This window comes from Perognathus longimembris, chromosome 20, assembly GCF_023159225.1.
Source record: "Perognathus longimembris pacificus isolate PPM17 chromosome 20, ASM2315922v1, whole genome shotgun sequence".
In the NCBI taxonomy this organism is placed as follows: domain Eukaryota; kingdom Metazoa; phylum Chordata; class Mammalia; order Rodentia; family Heteromyidae; genus Perognathus; species Perognathus longimembris.
Window position 1 is genome coordinate 18,813,633 of NC_063180.1, and position 15,325 is coordinate 18,828,957.

General features: G+C 48.4%; 1 pseudogene; it reads left to right on the top strand.

Annotated features, from left to right (window-relative positions):
- The first annotated feature begins 508 nt into the window (after window positions 1–508).
- Window positions 509–9,175, top strand: LOC125338994 (annotated as a pseudogene).
- Window positions 9,176–15,325: the final 6,150 nt, after the last annotated feature.

Below are 15,325 nucleotides of genomic sequence, written 5' to 3' on the forward strand. Positions count from 1 at the left end.
AGTTCGGGATCATTTTTAGCCCCCAACCTGCCAGGCCATCACTCCCGACTGCTTAAATTTCACTTCACTGAAATATTCTCAAACCCATAACTACCTATCGCCAATCCAGTGTTTCAATGAAACCCACACCTCTCCTGACACCCTAAAAAAATTCACCCATGCTTGTGTGAGGTTTTGGAGACCCACTATGGAAAGCTGAAGGAACTCTACCCAAGATTTGAAGGTAATGGATCCACAGTTTTGGGGTACTTCCTCCTCAAGTGCCACATACCCAGCCTGTTTCTCCTTAGAGTCTGATGGCTTCCCAGGCCTGTTACACTGGCTGTGTCTAAAACTTGGTGGGGTGCGTGGTAGAGGGTGGGTGGGAGGTGGCAAGGGGCATGCGTGAAAGGAAAACAAGTCAGCTTTGCAACCCAGGCCATAGGCCAGCCTTCAGTCCCGCAGAGTATAAAGGCAGCCAAGATGCTGGCTCAGCCACCGCCATCTGACTGGCACCCTGGTCGCCACCATGCTGGCCTCAGACATGCTGCTGGTGGCTGTGCTGGCCTATCTGACTGTCCTGGTGTTGATGTCTGTCTGGCGGTAGAGGAAGCTGTCGGGAAAGCTGCCTCCAGGCCCCACACCATTGCCTTTCTTTGGAAACTATCTGCAGCTCAACACAGAGCAGATGTACTACTCTCTCATGAAGGTGCAGCGGACCTGGTGTTGGTGGGATGGAGTGACTGGACAGATGTGCCCAGATCCACAGGGTAGGGGTGCTGAGCACAGACTGCATGAGCCGGAGTCCTTATTTCATTTTATTTGCCAGTCCTCCGGCTTAAACTCAGTGCCTGAGCCCTGTCCCTGAGCTTCTTTTTGCTCAAGCCTAATGCTCTACCACTTGAGATACAGCGCCAATTCTGTTTTTTTTTTTTCTGTTTATTTGGTGCTGAGGAATCAAACCCATGGGGGAAAGGGGGCAGTGGAAATCCTTAGAAGCCAATTTCTATCGGGGTACCATGGCTCTCTCCTGTAATCCTAGCTACTCAGCAGATTTACATCTGAGGATTGTGGTTCAAAGCCAGCCCCATCAAGGAAGCCTGTAAGATTCTTATCTCCCATGATGAGCCACCAAAAAACTAGAAGTGGCGCTGTGGCCCGAAGTGGTAGAGTGCTAGCCTTGAGCTGAAGAGCTCAGGGACAGAGCCCTGGTGCCAAGTTCGAGCCCCAGGACAGGTACCAAAAAATGAAAATGTGTGTGAGTGTGTTTGTGTGTGTGTGTGTGTGTGTGTGTGCGCGCGCATGCGCGTCAGTGAGTGCGTGAGTATGTGTGTTCCTGAGCAGGATTAGAACACATGTGGGAATATTCAATTACTTGACTTTGCCAGGGTTTGAGGGAAGAAAAACCAATGCACCCCAGTACCTGGAATTTTTCTCCTCAAATTATCCCCATTTGCCTTTCCCATCTGAGGGATTGCTTCGGCCCCGTTTTCACGGTTCACTTGGGCCCTCGCAGGGTCGTGATGCTGTGTGTTCCAGGATGTGGTGAAGGAGGCACTGGGGGATCAGGCAAAGAGTTCAGTGGGCGTGGGGAGCAGGCCACTTTCAACTGATTCTTCCAAGGCTACGGTGAGTGGAGGCGACATGGAGTGGAGGGCTGAGTGGCCTCAGTTTCCCCAGCCTGTTTCCTCCGGATCTTTCAAGCTTCTGGCTTGCCTCAGACCTTCCCAAAGTCTTCCCAGAGTCTCTTGCTTCCAGTTCTCTGCAGACAGAAAGCATTCACTCTCCGCCACGCTTTCCATCCATTTCAAAAGTCACCTCCCATATTTCTGCCTCTCCCCTCTCTCCTCCTCTCTCCTTACTCCCTCTCTCTGAGGGAGGGGGGCTGTCTCCCCATCCCTGTTTCTTTTCCCATGATCTGCAGATCTCTGGCCCTGAGTCTGGGGTTTCTTGCTGGCTCCCTCGCTCGCTCTTACACCCACAGAGCTCCTCTCCCTTCTCTTGCTCTCTGCCCAGTCCGGCATCCAGCCCTCCAGCTTCCCCAGCATCCCCAGGGTGCTCTGAGGGTCCCGGCCCCCCTGCACATTTTGGGGGTCTCGGGTTCTGATCCTCCTGCTACCCCCGCCCCAGGTGTGGCCTTCAGCAAGGGGGAGCGCGCAAAGCATCTGAGGCACTTCTCCATCACCACGCTGAGGGACTTTGGCATGGGCAAGCCCTGGCAGGGCGCACCTGTCAGGTTATGAAGTTGGTTTGCTGAGAGCTGCAGTCAAGGAGCCAGGCATGTGGTGGAGCCAAACTTCGCCCCCCCCTCCGGCTTGGGGTTCAGGCCCATGGGGGAAATGTCCCCTGTCCTCAGAGACCTGTGCATTGGTCACTGACTCTGGGTCCGGGCACAGCTCTTCAGGTGTACACATGGTGGGCTGGTTTTCAGGGACCTTGGAGGCAGGAGGATGGCAGATGGGGCCCCATGGCCTGTGGGTATGCACTGACAATTGCGGGAGGGGTGTGATTGTGCCCTGTGATCTACTGGAGATTGAAGCTAAGACCTTGAGCATATTAGCCAAGCACTCTGTTCTTGAGCTATCTATTTTATCATTCTTTATTTATTCACTCATTTATGTGATGCATGGTTGCCCAAACTTGAGACCTTCCTGGACTCCATCTCCAGAGTAGCTGGGATTACAGGTGTGTGCTATGCTGTCCAGTAAATGTTTGTCTTTTTTCCATTTTCTCTCTCCAAAACTCCCTCCTCCCCAGATCTATGATATGTTCTACTCTTATCATGAAGCACCTGCCTGGACCACAGCAACAGGCCATTAAGGAGCTGAGGGGGCTGGAGGATTTCATCACCAAGAAGGTGGAGCAGAGCCAGCACACCCTGGATCCCAACTCCCCACAAGACTTCATCGACTCCTTCCTCATCCACATGCTGGAGGTGCGTGCAGCAGCCTGGGGGAGGGGGCGGGGCAGCCAGTTCAGTGCCATGCAGATTGGGCTAGGATGCAAATCTAGAACTATGTCAATTATATAAATAATCCTCAGTGTGGATCATGGTTGATTATATAAACAATTCTCAATGTCCACTGGGAATGTAGCTTTGTGGTAGAGTGCTTGCCTAGCATTCATGAAGTCCAGGGTTCGATTCCTCAGCATTATATACACAGAAAAAGCCAGAAGTGGCTCTGTGGCTCATGTGGTAGAGTGCTAGGCTTGATCAAAAGAAGCTCAGGGACATTGCCTAGGTCCCGAGTTCCAGCCACAGGACTCGCAAGAAAAAAAAAAGTAGTAAATAAATAGTACTCAATGTCAATCATAATTAATATGGGTGTTCTTCTACAGAACCCTTATCCACAGAGAAGATAATGGTAACCAACTCTACCCCAATTCCTTTGCTATGGCTTGTTATTTCTTTTTTCTTTCTTCCTTTTTCACATTTGTGGAGCTTGAACTTGGGGCCTGAGCATTATCTCTGAGTTTCTTTTGCTCAAGGTCAAGTGCTCTACCTTGAGCCACTTTGAGATTGGAGATAAGAATCTCATACACTTTCCTGCCCAGGCTGGCTTCCAACCATGATCCTCAGACCTGAGCTTCCTGAGTAGCTACAATCACAGGTGTAAGCCTCCAGGGCCTGACTAAGGTATTATTTTAGTGCCCATCACAGCCTTTTCTATATGTGTATATCAGTCCTGGGGCTTGAACTCATGCCCTGGATACTGCCCTTGAGCTTCTTTTGTTCGAGGCTAGCACTCTACCTTTTGAACCACAGCTCCACTTCCATTGTGTGTGTGTGCCTGTGTGTGTGTGCCTGTGTGTGTGTATGTGTGTGTGTGTGTGTGTGTTATTACTGTTTGTTGGGAGCCAACAGCAAAATTCACCCTGACTTCTGGCTTACTCTCAAGGGCGTGCAAGGTCATGGCTTAGGGAGCCAACAACAAAGTTCATCCTAACCTCTGGCTATGTTGTTATCTCAAGGACATGGTTTACTTGAAGGACAGTACTAATCCCGAGATGTTTTATTATGTCAACAAGAGTCTGTTATGTAAACCATTCAAACATATCTTGTTTTACTGTCTGTTGTTATTTACCAATTTCAGGGCCTTCCTGTTTTCTTAAACCTTAGTTAATCCTATGCTATTTCCTGCTGGTCAAACTGTATATAAGCTGGAATTTAAGAGTAAACATCGCTGCAGTCTTGAGTTTCAATCTCGAGATGCAGACCTCCTGTACCCCATCTTTGCCTCTTGTCTTTTTTCTCTTGTCTTGTATTTTTCCTTTTCTATAATCCTCAACCCCCTCATTCAGGATTCACTTTTCGCTGATGGCTGGCTCGGGAGGACTGTTGTCTTTGTGCCTGCTAATTGGAGATAAACATCTCACAGACTTCCCTGCCAGGACTGGGTTCTAATGGCAAATCCTCAGATCTCAGCATTCTGAGAAGCTAGTATTGCAGACATGAGCCACTGGTGCCTGGCCCATCATAGCTATTAGGATCACAATGAGGAATCACAGCCTAGAGAGTGATGATGATCTGCCTGAGCTCTCTCAGCATGGAAACTGTGTCGTCTAGCTTACTCCAGGTCTGTTTCTGACACTGGTGCTTTAAGTTACCACATCAAATGAGAGTGAGTGGTCTAGAGTTCAAGCCCTAGTACAGGTATACACACACACACACAAACACTCATGATAAATATCCTAGCTACACAGGAGCCTGAGTTGTGAGGATCATGGTTCAAAACCAGCCAAGGCTGGCAAGTCCATGAGACTCTTATATCCAGTTAACCACCAGAAAAGTTGAAGCATGCTGTAGTTCTAAGGGGTATATCACTAGGCTTGAGTTCAAGCACCACAAGTGACAAAAATAATCAACCAACCAACCAGAGGGTCAGCCAGGCAAAGGCCAGAGGTGTGTTTTGCGCCACAGGCAACATCCTGGGCAAAGTTCTGGAAACAGAATGGAGAGCCTGGCAGATTGATGTTGTACCTGGACCTCACAGAGGTAGATGCTAAGAGAACATTCCAGAAGATCATTCAAAGGCATGGGAAGTGGGCTGGGAATAGGGCCTAGTGGTAAAGTGCTCACCTTGTATACATGAAGCCCTAGGTTCAATTCCTCAGCACCACATATATAGAAAATGGCCAGAAGTGATGCTGTGGCTCAAGTGGCAGAGTGCTAGCTATGAGCAAAAGGAAGTCTAGGACGTGATCAGGCCCTGAGTCCATGCCCCAGGACTGGCAACAAAAACAACGAAAAATAAAACAAAGGCGTGGGAAATGGGGTAGACTTGAAGGCCTTCCTCCCTGCAGGAGAAGAAGAACCCCAATAAGGAATTCCAAAAGAAGAACCTGGTGCTCACCACCCTGAACCTATTCTTTGTGGGCACAGAGACCGTCAGCACCACCTTGCGTTATGGCTTCCTGCTGCTCATGAAACACCCAGATGTGGAGGGTAAGGACGGGCAGGGCCTGGACAGAGAAGTGAGAGGAGGGGGCAGGCCCTAAAAGTCCCCTAAGTTAGCTGCCATGTTCTCATTTCTCCTAACAACCTGGACCTTCACATAGGCCCTGTTACAATCAAGACGGGAGAGTCAGCCTGTGCACTTAGCTATCACAGTCGTAGCTATGAAAATAGTAGGAGCCAGGGCAGTGGCTCCTCCAGTCATCCTAGCTACTCAGGAGGCTGACAGCTGAGGATTTGCCTTTGGAATCCAGCCAAGGCAAGGAAGTCTGTGAGACTCCTATCTGCATAAAACCACCAGAAACCTGGAAGTGAGGCTATGGCTAAAAGTGGTAAAAGAGTTCAGGGACAGCCCCCTGGCTCTGAGTTCAAGCCCCACAACTGACAAATGCATATATATTGGTGCTTCCTAAATGTATTGGTAAATTCCTGATCTAAACCACAAGGACCCCACTGCCTCCTTCTACAAGCCACAGCCTAAGACAGCCCTTGATACCGATAGGACAGCGAGCTAATGGCCAACAGCTGTTGTGAATGAATGATGAGCTGTATGCCTGTCACTCATTGTTCTAATACCTACACACAGGTTTCTTTGCCTGCCTCCCTGTCTGCTTCCTTCCTTCCTTCCTTCCTTCCTTCCTTCCTTCCTTCCTTCCTTCCTTCCTTCCTTCCTTCCTTCCTCCTTCCTTCCTTCCTTCCTTCCCTCCTTCCTTTCTTCTTCCTTTCTGTCAGTTGCGGTGGGGATTGAACACAGGGCTATGATGTGATCCATGAGCCTTATTGATTTAGGCTGGTGCTGTAACGCTTGAGCCACACATCCACTTCTGGTTTTCTGGTGGTTTATTGGAATTTACAGTCTCTTACCTTTTCTGCCTAGGCTGGCTTTGAACCCTGATCCTTAGATCTCAGCCTCCTGAATTGCTATTATGACAGGTGTTAGCCACCAGTGCCAAGCTCTTTTCTTCTTTTTTGATTCTCATCCCTAATTCAAAGACTTCAAATACCTAAACACATTTCTTCTTTCTCTCCCAACTCCCAGCCAAAGTCCACGAAGAGATTGATCGGGTCATTGGCAAAAATCGGCAGCCCAAGTTTGAGGACCGAGCAAACATGCCCTACACAGAGGCTGTGATTCATGAGATCTAGAGATTTGGAGACATTATTCCCATGGGACTGGCCCGCAGTATCAAAAAGGACACCAAGTTCCAGGAGTTCCTTCTACCCAAGGTGCCCCTTTCCCGGGACCCTTGAACCCCAAATCTATTACACATTATCGACTCACTGTCTTCCCTTATTAATTGAAGGTTCCTCACCCTCCCCTCCCCATGTCCCTTCTTCTTTCCTACTCAGACTACTCTGTATCCTGGCTCCCTGCAACACCCCTCCCCACCAGCTTCCCTGGCTCATGAGATCCAAGCCTTGACTTGAATCTTCCTAAATGGAATGATGGAAATCCCAGCACTGGTGACTCAGGCCTGTCCTCATAGGCATTCAATAGGCTGAGATCTGAGGATCCAGACTGAAAGTCAGCTCCAGCAGAAACGTCTATGAGACTTAATTTTTTTAGCCTAGGGATTGATCTCACAGCCTGGTCACTGTTCTTGAGTTCTTCTATTCAAGGCTAGCATTCTACAAGCCACAGTGAACCACCAAAACTCCTGGAAGTGGAGCTGTGGGCTCAAAGAGGCAGAGTGCTAGCCTTGACCAAAAGAAGAAAATCAGAGACAATGCCTTGGCTCTGAGTTCAAGGCCTAGGACTGAAACACACACACAGGAGCAAGGGTTAAATCTTATTTACCCAGACCTCTTGCTTAAGAACAGGAATCTCCAGTCCTCAATAGACCATTCCAGAAGGCCCAGAAACTCATAGCTCTGGCACATGAACCTGCCAAGTCCCCTTGTCCCCCAACCATCTACCTAGAGAGACAGGAGAGGTAGAACTGCCAAACTCTGGCTTCTGGAAGTCTCAAACCTGTGTCCACCAAGCCCCTGGTAACAGAGAGGAGGAACTTCTACTTACTCACAGAGACCTTAACCTGATGGTCCCTGAAGCCTCTGTCTCCCTCCTCCACTCCCATGACTCCAATCCCTGCCCCCCCCATCTTGTCCAAGGGGGCTTTCATCACATTCATCTTCCATCTGTCTTTCTCACTTTCCCTTTCTCTTCTTCTTCTCAGAGTACCGAAGTGTTCCCCATGCTGGGCTCTGTGCTTAAAGACCCCAAGTTCTCCTCTAACCCCCGAGATTTCAACCCTCACCACTTCCTGCATGACAGTGGACTGTTGGGGACTCAGTTTTGGCCTTGGTGGGGGAAGGGTGCCAAGAGGGAGATGCTGCCCTGCCCCCAGCCCTGGGACAGTGTGGGAGGTAGCCCCTCCCACATTCTGGTCTCAACCAGAAAAGAAGCCCCCCGCCCCTGGGGGCGGAACACATGCATGCCACCATGTTAGGGTTGTCCAGCCCACAAAGGAAGTTTCATGACATCACCTGATGGACATGGTCTTTAGCCTATGACTGGCCCTTTGGCCAGCCCTGTTTCTTTCACGACATTACCTGTATATAAGTCCCTTTCCCTATTAAAGATTTTGAGACACATTCCACCATCACGGCGTTTCCCTGAAGTCTTCTTCCTGTGTGAGTAGGGGCTGGCGGGGAAGGGGATTTCGGCATCCCACTGGAGCTTAGAGCAGTCTGGTAATAGCTCAGGCATTTCCCCTGGAGATGAAGGGGAAAGAGTCATCAGAGGCTCAACACATTCTCCCCCGGAAGATTGGGGGAGAAGGGGGTCCAGAACCCCCCAACAGTGGACAGTTTAAGAAGAATGATGCTTTTGTCGCCTTTTCCCTTGGTGAGTGACCAGCAATGGCCACTGGGCCACGTCTCACTGCAAAGGGACAGCTGAGTGTGCCAGGCCCTCTCTGAATCACAAAATCATTGGTGCCTTTCCCCTGATTGGAAGATCAGATTGGATCTAGTCTGTGATCCCCTACCTGCAACCCATAGGAATTCCCAAACATCCTGTTGGGTGCCAGGCAAAAGAAAAGGGATTCTCAAAGCTCATTCAGAAATGAGGAAAATCTAGAACAGAGTGAAGTAGCCACATTGTCTGTGGCTCACGCTGCCATCCTAGCTTCTCAGGAGGCTCAGATCTGAGGATCCCAGTTGGAATCCAGCCTGGGGAAGGAAAGTCCGTGAGACTCTTAGCTTCACTTAAGCACCAGAAAATTGGAAGTGCCATGGAGCTCAAAGTAGTAGATTAGTAGCTTTGAGTGATAAAGCTCAGGGCTAAAACCAGGCCCTAAGTTCAAGCTCCATGACTGACCAAAAACCGTACTGTAATTGGGGCTGCAGCTCAATTGCTACAGTACCACCTTGGAGGAGAAAAACTAAGGGATAACGCCCAGTACCCTCATGGGCTAGGGAGACCCAGGCTTAGAGAGGAGGCTAGAATTTTACAGCTTTCCCTGCCCCACACATAGAGAACTCAGCTGGGGACTTGGTGTTTGGGGGATAGCTCACAGAGAGAGTTGGCTTCACCCCTGCCTCATCTCTTCTGCAGGAAAGCGGTACTGTTTTGGAGAAGGCCTGGCTAGAATGAAGCTCATTCTCTTCCCCACCACCATCATGCAGAACTTCCGCTCCAAGTCCACGCAGGCTCCTCAAGACATCGACATGTCCCCTGAAATTGTGGGCTTTACCACAATCCCACCAACCTATACTATAAGCTTCCAGCCTCGTTGAACCCAGGGCTGGGCTGTGGCAAGGGGAGGGGAGGATGTGGGGGGGGGGCAGTGGCAGAGGGAGGGCCCTGGGCCACAAAGAAGGTTGGGAAGAAGGGATGGGGCAATTGTCAGATGGGAAGGGCAGACAGGCCAGATTGCTGACCTTGCTGAAGATGGGCGCTTCCAATCTGGAATGCCAGAGGGGGCATTTTTTTACCTCGTGAGTGGTAATAAAAACAAATCAGTTTTTATTTATTGAAGAAATTTTGTGTGTCATGTTTATATTAGGTGTCTGATGATCTCTGCTCAGACAACCTGAGCAAAGGGTTTGTGTGCAGCTTGGGAATCTTCTGCAGATGAGAGGGATGCTAAGGCTTAGGAAGGCCTTGCTGAGGGCTGCTGCTCCATAGCCCTGTCATCCTGGCTACTCACAAGGCTGAGAGCTGAGGATCCCTGTTCAAAGTCAGCCTGGTCAGGAAAACCCAGCAGACTCTTCCCTCCAATGAAACAACAAAAAGTAGGGAGTGGAGGTGGGGCCCAAGTGGTAGACTGCTGGCAGGCTTTGAATTTAAGCCTGTGAGAGAGAGAGAGGAATACACCAAGAGAAACTCTGAAAGCTTTGAAAGTAGTAATTAAATCACCAGGAGAGGATGTTTGGAGTGAGAGTGTCTCGTAGTGTCACCTCTCATGGCCAGGAGAGGGAGAAGCTCACTGCCGGCCTCTCCATCTCACAGGCGCTGGCCCAGAGTGGACATAAGGGAAATTCCTGAAGGAAATGCCCTGTGGCATCCTGGCTGGAACTGTGCTAAGCACCAGCCACGACTCCCCTCCTCCCCCTGCAGGCCCATCCCGGAACTGCCCAGCATAGACCAAAACCACTCACTTGCTGAGCATTTCTCAACACCATTATTATCTCAGGATATCAGACCGGGTGCTGCACTTTTTGGGCACCTGACCATCCTGTGAGTGCTGGCTGTCAATAATGACTTTCTTTTGTAATACTCTGAGTCTGTGTCATCTCTCCTGGGGGAGTTATCCCCTCCACATTTTGGAGGCCCCAGTGAGATCTCTAGGAGACAAGAACCCAGGCCCCAGGGTATTTCAGCAGGTGGCCAGGCACCAGGGAGATAAACTAGATCAATTCCTAGTTGAGACACCCCCTGAAACATTCCAGGGCCCCGGGAAAAGCACTTCTCTCCTTCCTGCTGTTCTAGAGGCCCCCAAGGCTTCCACTCCAAATATTTGCATGAGACACATGTAATCTCCTTCCTCTTCTTCTTCCCTTTTCCTTCTCCTCCTCTTCCTCTTCCTCCTCCTCCTCTTCCTCCTTCTCCAATTCTCACTATCACACTAGGAGTGGAGAGTCTCCCTTCATTCCTGGGGACTCATGTCAGGCATGGTCAACTGCAAGCACACAGCTGGATGTCTAGTCAGGAGAAAAAAATGTTAAAAATGTATGCCCTGTCCAAGATTTTGGAAAAACCTTGTAGTTAGCACATACTCGATGCCCTTCTTACCATGAAATCTGCCTGCACCACACTGTGGTATGTTTTTCTTCTCCATCTTTGTCTCTTTATTTTCCTTTTGTTTTCTGGCACTGATATTGCCAAAATGTAGTCCCTCATCACATTCTCCTGTATTTTCATCTTCCTTCTCCCCTTCCCCAATAAAGTCAACACCAAACTCAAGACTTAAATGTAAGCGAGTGTGTGGTGCACCATGAGAAAACTCAGGTAAGCTATGCTAACACCTTGAATTTGAGACAGAAAAAGGAAGAAAACAAAGAAGGGGAGGAATAAAAAAAGAAGTAGAGACAAGCCTTTCTGTATTATGTTTATTAGTGCAGAAAGGTCTGGGCTCACACGAAAACCCCCCTAGAGACCCCTTGAGGTTCAGGACCTTCAAGAAAACTGAGGTTGAAATGTCACTAACACCCAGGTGCTGGTGGCCTATGCTTGAAATCCCATCTACTCAGGAAGCTGAGATCTGGGAATCATGGTTCAAAGCCAGCCCAATCAGGAAAGTCTATGAGACCCTTATTTCCAGTGAACCAATGAAAAGTTTGAAGTAGAGCTATGGCTCAAATAGTAGAGTGGCAGCATTAAGCACAAAACCTTAGGGCTAATACCTAGGTCCTGAGTTGAAGTCCTACATCCTCAGGGACAGTGTGCAGGTCCTGAATTCAAGCCCCAGGAGTGGCACACACACACAAGATAATGACACTGACAAATTCCTGTAGTGTAAAAATGCATGATATGTCCTTTATTTTGACCTTTTTTTTTTTTTTTTTTTTTTTTTTTTTTTTTTTTTTTTTTTTTTTTTTGCCAGTCCTGGGCCTTGGACTCAGGGCCTGAGCACTGTCCCTGGCTTCTTTTTTGCTCAAGGCTAGCACTCTGCCACTTGAGCCACAGCGCCGCTTCTGGCCATTTTCTGTATATGTGGTGCTGGGGAATCGAACCTAGGGCCTCGTGTATCCGAGGCAGGCACTCTTGCCACTAGGCCATATCCCCAGCCCCTATTTTGACCTTTTTTTGTACTTGCTTGTGTGTGTGTTTGCCTGTCTGACTGTCTGTCTGTCCTGGGTTAAACTCAGGGCCTGGGCACTATCCTTTTAGCTTTTGTGCCCATAGCAAGCCCTCTACTCCTTGAGACACAGCTCTGCTTCCAGCTTTTGGGGGGTTCACTGGAGGTAAGAATGTCAGGGGCTTTCCTGCCCAGGCTGGCTTCAAACTGTACCATTCACACCTCAGTCTGCTGAGTAGCTAGGATGAAAGGTGTGAACCACCAGTGCTCAGCTAATCAGTTCTATTAATTCTTGTTTTGTTTTTAAACTTACTTTAGGATTTATGAAAAGTAGAAGGTGTGGGGCAGTTCATATGAGAAGTCCATGGCTGCCTACAAGGTCTTTGGATCAGGAAATCATCTGGGATGGGTAGTAACTGTGGTTTCAAGTCCGTGATGCACCAAGTTGACCCTCTGAGCTCTGAGACTGGGGTGGGGTCTCTGGGGTTCATCCTGGGCCCTACAGAGTGGGAGGGGCAGAGCCTTGCTCCACCCAAATGCATAAAATGTGCCCATCTGCTTGCTCTGGGCCTTGGAGACAGGCTTTAGAAGAACACAGGACTGGGGGAGCTGTTGATTGGCGGCTGGGGTTGGGGCTGGCGTGGACACTGGCTCATGACTTCAATGAACACTTGCCTGTCTACCTATAGCAGACACCAAAAGAAGCAGGGTGGCTTATTTGGCTTATCTATAGGGTGCTGCGGTGGGATGGGGCCACATTCTCCCATTGGAAGCCAATCATTTGAGGCTAATTTCCACCCAGCCTGGGGGAACAGGGACAGGAGTCACCAGGGCTGTGTTTCCAGTGATAGAGGGACAGCCCTGAGTGAAAGAAAGTCCATGCAAAAGTGCTGGTCCCTGAGCTCAAGTCTGTCATTCTGGTACTCAGGAGACTAAGATCTGAGGATCCCAGTTAAAAGCCAGCCTGAGCAGGAAAGTAACCATTGGACACTTATCTCCAATGAGCCACCAAAAACGTCAGAAGTTGGAGGTGTGGCTCAAGTCGCCATGTAGTATATATGAGCAAAACATAAAAAAAAATAAAATAAAAAAGCTAGGAGACAGAGTCCAACCTGAGTTTAATACCTATGACTGCCACAAAGAAAAGGAAGAAATATCCAAGAATGAAAGTTAGTCCCAGATCAAGGCATGCATGCATGTGCGTGCGCACGCACGCACACACACACACACACACACACACACACACACACACAGATGTGAATATCAGTTAGCCAGAAGAGAATGAGTTTGAGAAGATCTATTATTCAACATGGTGCTAATAATAATAACAATACTGGATATTCTTGAAAACTAAATGATTTTTCATCCTCTCACCTCCAAAAAATCTGTGAGGTCATACACACACACACACACACACACACACACACACACACACATATATATATATGCTAATTTGCTTGATTTAGCTACAGTGAATAATAGAAAAGTATTATTGTTGCCTATCATATTTTTATTACTCAATTAAAACTCCAAATTAAAAGAAAAAATATTTCTCTCTGGATTCTCTTTCCTTTGTCCCTGTCCATTAAACTTCTTTCTCATCTGGGCACTGGTGGCTCATGACTATAATCTTGGCCACTCAGGAGGTTGACATCTGAGGATCATGGTTCAAAGCCAGCCCAGGCAGAGAAGTCCCTGAGACTAGCCAATAAACCACCAGTAAACCAGAAGTTGTGCTGTGGTTCAAAGTGGTAGAGTGCTAGCCTTGAGCAAAAGAGTTCAGGGATAGATCGTAGGCCCTGAGTTCAAGCCCCATGACCAACAAAAACAAAGTTCTTTCTCTTTTTTTTCTACTCCAGTACCTACCATTTCTGGGCAGGGAACATTCCTGTAGCTACATGTTTTAGTTATCCGAACAATCAGACAGAAGGAAAAAAAAAAACACCTGACTTTCTTCTCTTCTTTGGCTTTCTCCTTCATGACATTTCACCAACCCCGCCTCCAGCTCCAAATGCTCAAAAAGGAACACCCCAGCCAAACTCTCAGAAACACAACAATTTTCAATATTCTGTCCTCAACCTCTTAATCCCCAGGCTCACCTTTCTCTTCTCTGGCCTGGCCTGGGACCAACTGATCCACTGGATTTTGGTTAGGAGTACGTTGGCTCTGAGGCTTGAACTCAAGGTCGGGGAGCTATCCTTGAGTTTTGGTGCTCAAGGATCATGCTCTACCACTTGAGCTACAGCTCCACTTCTGGCTTTATGGAGATAAGGATCTCAATGCACTTTCTTGCCTAGGCCGGCTTGAACTGTGATCCTAATATCTCAGCCTCCTGAGTAGCTTGGATTTCAGTCATGAGCCACTGATACCCAGCCTTAAGAGACATCTTCATTTTTTTTCTCCAGCACTGAGGACCATCCTCAGGGCTCTACACTTGTCAGGCAAGGGGTCTTCCACAGAGTGAAACCTCCAACCCCTAAGATCTTTTCTAACATTCTGTAAACTTCACTTTCATGTTTACAAGGATTCCTCCCGTCAACCCCAGAATGACATGGGAAAAAAGTAACAAATATAAAAAAAATAAAGTCAGGCATCAGTTTTATGTTATTCAGTAGACACTATGTGGAGAATTAACGATGCGATTTGTGGGCAGGGATAGAAAGAGGAAACTGAGAGAAAGCAAAGAAAGGGTGACATTATCCAAAACAACAAATGTCCTCATTAACTGACTTATGATACCTGTACAACACCTTATACTTATTATCAACAAAATTACATTAAAAAATGAGGTCCCATTCTCCCAACCCAGTGTCTGCCTACTTTTCCTTCCCTACGGTCATATGAATTTAGGAAAGTAATAAAGGTTTTTTAGGTTCTCCGCTCCCCTCTTAATGTGTGTTTGGTTTTTGTTTTTGCCAGTCCTAGGGCTTGAATTAAGGGTCTGAGCACTGTCCCTGGCTTCTTTTTGCTCAAGGCTAGCACTCTACCACTTGAGCCACAGCACCACTCCTCGGGCAGAGTCCAGCTGGTGGAGGTTGTATGGGGCAAGCTCTTGCCCAGTGGCCTTCCTTGCCATACTTAAAGCATGGTCCCAGTGCCATGCGCTGGGTGTTTCTTCTTTGAGGAGCCCTGAGGGCAGCAGCTGGGGTGGGTAATTTTTCCTATCATGGGCAGCCTGTTGGCTTTTTCCTTATTATCTTGGTTGTGGAAACCCTTAAAGCCCAAGCTCATCAAATCTTGTTGGGTGGTGGAGAGGGGGTGTGAGGGCCATTATCAGCATTTTTAATTGTGTTTTAAACATCAGGGGCTGACTGGGAGACAAAGTCGGTATTATGGGCCACTTTACCTTCCCTTGAGTCTGCCTCTAGCTTAGTATACCGCTGGTGGTCAGTCAAGGGATTCAGCAGTTTTCAGTGAGTCTCTAGGTAACCTCCCTTAATTTACCCTAGTTGACCACACGGTGGGATGCCTTCTGGAGGCCATGCACCAGGCAGGTTACCATCCCATTTCTGTTAACCCTTCTGGGAGCATGATTTTGGTAAACCCAAATGGGTTCATCCATGGACACAGCGGTTTCCCCTGTGGAGAAGGTCTTTCTAGGCCGTGGGTTCCATCGGCCTGGGCCTGGGCTTGAAGCCCGAACCCT